The 6,000-nt window shown below is 33.5% G+C and overlaps 1 long non-coding RNA gene across 1 annotated transcript; it reads right to left on the reverse strand.

Annotated features, from left to right (window-relative positions):
* Nucleotides 1-3,160: 3,160 nt before the first annotated feature.
* Nucleotides 3,161-5,778, reverse strand: LOC141621345 (uncharacterized). Its single transcript, XR_012532246.1, has 3 exons — nt 5,689-5,778; nt 5,510-5,597; nt 3,161-3,338 (listed from the first exon to the last, which is right to left on the reverse strand). It is a non-coding gene; the product is annotated as an uncharacterized LOC141621345 (long non-coding RNA).
* Between the last annotated feature and the right edge of the window lie 222 nt (nt 5,779-6,000).

The following is a 6,000-nucleotide window of genomic DNA, read 5'->3' on the forward strand; positions in this document are numbered from 1 at the left end:
TATTTTTTTCTTTTTTAAATTACTACTTAGCTAGCCTTTTTATATTAGCTTTAGCACCATATTGTGACACGTGACGGTCTTAGGATCTCCTAGAGATAAGTTTTATTTAGCATTTTGTTTAATTAACAATTAATAATTAATTAAGACGTCATAATCAAATTTACTTATTATGTCTCAAGCCCCTAATTCTTCAACTGTCTAGCTACTTACCAATAATTATTTCCTTTTCCAAACATTAAACATATTGTCTAAGTGAAATAATGGGTGGAGTTAAAGCTTTGATCAAACGAAGAGTCATCTATACAATAACATAAAAATGCTATATTGAGCAGCTAATTAAACGACACGCGACGGAATAAAATTACACGGTAAATTAAATTTTATCTAAAAAAATTAAAATAGAACATGGAATGGCAAAGTAGTAACCATCAATCTTACGTAAACATTCATCTCCATATTGTTACTCCACTCCATAATCACTATACTTCTCCTTCTTTAGTGCAAAACTTTTCATAAAGTACAACAAATTCATCCTTACTAAACAATTGAGTAGTGAAAGGCAATTTTGCATGTATTTGTATTTGTCATATTTATTCACACATATATACCTGAAAACATCAAAATAAGACAATTTATTACTTAACTCAAAGATAAATAGTAAATAGTCATTGTAACACCCCATACACCAAGGTGCCTTACTAAAAACACCCTAGCACACGGAGATGCTACCATCTCGGTTACCCGAGGCATATTAATCAAAAGTGACCATCAAGAAACGTATTTAAGTAATTACGTTTAAATATGCGTACATCAAACCAACTGAAATGTAAAAGTACAACTGTTCCAAAAACAAAATCCAACTGAAGTAAAAAGTGTTATGACAAAACAGCGGAAGACTACAACTCTGACACGTGGTGACTCCATTCCCAGCTAGATCCCGCGCGTATCCAAGATATACCTACTAAACAACTGCTCACCATCCCCGAATGGATCACCACAGTTTTCAAAACATTTAAACGGGGTCAGTTACTGCATAAACAATATAAGGCAATACAACAGACAGTCACACAATCACAATCCTCCAACTCCGTCACATTACCAGACATCTGACTAAGCACTAAATTGTGTAGCCCTGCCAGAATATCCATCGCAACAGATATTCCACACCGCTAGTGGGTGACCGCAGCCTTTCCCACCTAAGCCCCACTCATCTACATCGAGCGAATAACCCATGTCCATTAATGTGCACACCCCCTTGTGACGGGAACCACAAGGGGCGAATAAAGGGCGTGAAGCCACTCCCGCAAGTGACCCCACTCAGCCGAGGGCGCACCTCACGAACCACAGACAAACAATAACCAACCACAATACCAATGTAAACAATGTCAATACCAATTAATGATACAACAATATGTCAATCAATCACACAACCATCTTATAATATTTACACAATAACTGAGTAGGGAAACCCTACCTGAGATGAAATCACCAATAATCAACCACAAGCAGCGGATCAAAAACCTTCTTCTACGAAATCACCTCCTATAATCAAATAATCACATAATTACAATCTATAACATCACCAATCCCAATAACCGCCAAATCACCCAATTAGGGTTTTAAACAATATTAACCAAATGACATAAAAATAGTACAAAGGCCTTAACCACAATACGACGATCACAAAGGTATAAATAACTCCGAAATCCGACAACCCTAACTCTTGATTTGATAGCAATGAGTGAAGAGAAGAATGTTGTTATTTGTAAAAGTTTAGAGAAATAAAGGTAAAAGTAAAAAGGAACTGACGAAAACTCTTTATATAACTCTTCACACGTTACTACCAAACCCAGCCGAAAACTCGTAAAACCCGTAATACTCGATTGAGTAACTAAGGTACTCGATCGAGTACCGCCTACTCGATCGAGTACCCATCAGGCAGAACGTACTCTAGAATGAAAAACTAACTTACTCGACAGAGTAAGTCCTACTCGATAGAGTACCCAACAGTTCATAAATCTGAGGTATTACAGTCTCCCCTCCTTAAAAATGAACTTCATTGCCAAAGTTCAAACCCATACAGAAAAACAACTCACTAAACTCAACTATAACGCAACGACACAACTAAAACTCAAAAAAAAAATCTTAGATACAACAAAACAAAACTTAGACGCAACTCCTTATGACTCAAAACAAACACTAACATTATCAAAACTGACCAAAAACCGTACCAAAACCTTATGCAATCATCTCTTACCCCCTAAAAGAAACATGGTTACGTCCCCGTAACCACACATACCTGATCAAAAAGAGACGAGTAGCGTTCCTTCATAGCTTCCTCCGCCTCCCAAGTTGCTTCCTCAACGTTGTGATTAGACCATAAAACCTTTAGCAACACTGTCTCCCTAGTTCTAGTCTTGCAAACCTTGCGATCTAGGATCTCTTTTGGCACTTCAAGATAAGACAAGGATTCATCCAATTCAATGTGCTCAACTTCTAGCACATGAGAAGGGTCACTTATATACTTCCGTAGTTGAGACACATGAAACACATTATGTACACGATCCAAAGCTTGTGGCAAAGCTAACCGATAAGCAACCTCTCCCACACGATCCAAAATCTCATAAGGACCAATGAACTTTTGGCTTAGCTTCCCTTTCTTACAAAATTGTATCACCCCACGCATAGGTGACACTTTCAAAAGAACCTTGTCCCCAACTTAGAACTCAATGTCCCGACGATGTAAATCCGCATAACTCTTTTGTCGATCCTGAGCGACTTTCATCTTTCACCGAATAAACTTCACATGTTCAACCATATCCTGTACCATCTGTGGACCTAAAACCACTGCCTCTGTGCTATCATCCCAGCCCCGGACTCCTGCATTTACTCCCAAATAAAGCCTCAAACGAAGCCATCCCAATACTCGTATGGTAGCTGTTATTGTAAGAAAACTCTATTAGATCCAACCTATCTTCCCAGCTACCACCAAACTCAATCACACAAGCCCTTAACATGTCTTCCAAGGTCTTGATTGTTCTCTCTGTCTGACCATCTGTCACAGGATTAAATGTGTAACAACCCCGGATTTAATAATACAAATAAGCTAGATAAATATTGCATTTTATATTAATAAAAGTCCATGGTGGCGGAAACACCATGACGATAAATCCGGGTGCTACCGAAATATATAAAGTAATAGTTAACTACGCATACAACTACTCTCGGGAATGAAAAACCCGTCCAAAATCAAACAACAAGGTTCGATTACTAAACATCATAACTATTATTTATTATATCTCTCTCAAAACCCATCCATGACCAAGAAGCACATCAACCTGAAAAAAAATATCAACAACCACCGTCAGTGGGGAGTAACTAGGAGTCCTCCCAGCCATGACTTAAGAAATTTCAAGAAACAATTATGAGCAAATAATAAGAGACAACATATAATCCATTCAAAATATGAAAACATGTGAACTTCATGGAAATTTAATATCAAGGTATATAATCACATATGAGTGAGTAATAATGATACCACATGATTAATTAAAATGTGTAACAACTTACAAGTTTCATGTCACTTACATGATTATATGAAATACTGTAAAAGAAGGTGGTCATAATAAAAAAAGAAATAACACCAATTTACCCGAATGACATATGAAATGAGTAATGATAATATACGAGTGGTAAACACATCCAAATCTTGGACCATAAATACATAGAATAACATGAGACAAGAACGAGCACCGTCTAGGGCCAATAACCTGAAACCCTAAACCTTGGTGTCAATAACCTGACACCAAAATAACCCTACGGCAGGACACATAACCGTGAACCCGTGTCTAAGACTGGCCAGACTCTCGAGGGACATAATGTCTGGTTAAGGCGTAAATGTGCGGACCCTTAACCAGTCAAGGCGTAAAAGTGCAGACTCTTGACCCCCAAACGACATATCCATAGACTCATAAGAGTATCCAAAAAGGACGGTCAACCCATAGCAGCCAATAACCGAAACCATGCCGGGGAACTAGGTAGGCCAATAACACGAAACCTACCCAGTTTGGTATTGCTCATCTCAAGTAGACCAATAACCCGAAATCTACTCGATATCTTATACTCTAGCTAAACCATATATAAAATGGAACAAGGTCCAAAAGATAACAAATGTGCACCATGAATAACCTCATGTTAATATGCCAAAATGCTCATAACTGAGGGATAAATAATATTAAATGAAATTCAATAATGGTAATCAAAGTTAGAGTATAATTTCAACTTTTCCAATATAAAACAAGAGACACTCATGTCAATATATAATTTCCGAAAGGCAATATCACAAAAAGCGTATACATGCCATTTACCATAGTAGAAGTAACAATCAATTCTTAACAAATACACTATTGTAATCTCACATTATAAACATAGTTATGGAGAATATATTTACAAGACATGATACCATCAAATATGTTATTAGTTATTTCCTTAACAAACATTTATTAAATTCGTTAATTAAACATCTAATAATTCTAAACAATTAAACAAAAGTTATATTCTACTCATGAAAAATTACTAGATATTTTAGTGAGTTATAAATTCAATAAAAACAGTACCTAATAAATTATTTAATAATGTTTCACATATTTAACATAAAATTAGCATTTAATAGGCGATTTCAAGCATAAATAAACAAATAAATAAGAAAATTGTGTCACGACCATTAATAATTTATTTTACATTAGTATAGGACGGAATATGCATAAAAATAAATTATAAATATTTTATTTATATTTATTTATTATTCTAACACAATTAAACCTTATTTATTGACTAATTAGTTATAAAATTAAAAAGTAATTATACAAATTACAAAATGGACATGAAAAACTTTAATACACTAAAATAAGTCTAATTATGATAAAACATTCAATTTTAACATTTATTTATATATTTTACATATTTACTTGAGATTAATTGCATAAAACACGAATATATATTAAATAAGAGCAATAATAATTGTAAAAAATAAAATAATCAATTTAAATACTATATAAATTATAATAGGCCAGAATAAAATTAAGGAAGTAAATTTTTCGAAATTATTTTATGTTTTATATATTTGTTAGACGATTATCACATAAAACCGTGATTAAATATCAAATAACAACAAATAAATATATGATAATTATAGAACTAAAATAATCACATGCAAACTTATAAATAATCATAATAAATTAGAATAAATCAAAAATATAATTTCTACAATCATCCATACATTTTACATATTGATTAGATTGTTAAATCACATAAAAACACAAATAAATCATAGAAAACATTAAAGAAGTATATATTCATCACAAAAATAATAAAAACTACTATTTATTATATAAATCATGAATCTCATATATTTCCATGATTTTAAACATCATATATATTATCAATCTTATTATAACCCCATAAAAGCACTTGAAATTCAAAAATCATAGAAAGGAGAAAACCTAGTTACCTTGATAGAGATTAAGATTAGTAAATAAGAAGGATAGTGTTATAAGATCAACCCAAATGATCTCCCTCAACCAATGTCTCTTGATCACCTTCTTGAACAAACATAAGAATGAAAAACAATTAATTAAATACTACTCTAAAAAAAACTAATAAAAGGATGGGAACTAAATAATCAATTACACTTACTAAGGAATAAGATGAAAGAGATGTTAGAATGGAAGAAATAAAATGTAGAGAATTGGGGTAGAAGCTCACGGTAAAGAGGAGAGATTTGTGGGTGCAAATTGTGTTGTGTAAGTTATAGATGAGTAGGAGGCTAAAAAGGAATAGGTTAGAGGAATGATTAAGGCTAAACCTTAGGCTATTACTTTAAATAAAGTAGTCACATGCCTATGAGGGTAGGCCTTGGGCTCCAAGGAAAAAAAACAAGTTGCCAACTTGCCATGTGCCTAGGTGATGACGTAAATGATAATTCAAGGTGAAAAGAGGAAT

The sequence above is a fragment of the Silene latifolia genome, chromosome X (genome assembly GCF_048544455.1).
Source record: "Silene latifolia isolate original U9 population chromosome X, ASM4854445v1, whole genome shotgun sequence".
Classification (NCBI taxonomy): Eukaryota; Viridiplantae; Streptophyta; class Magnoliopsida; order Caryophyllales; family Caryophyllaceae; genus Silene; species Silene latifolia.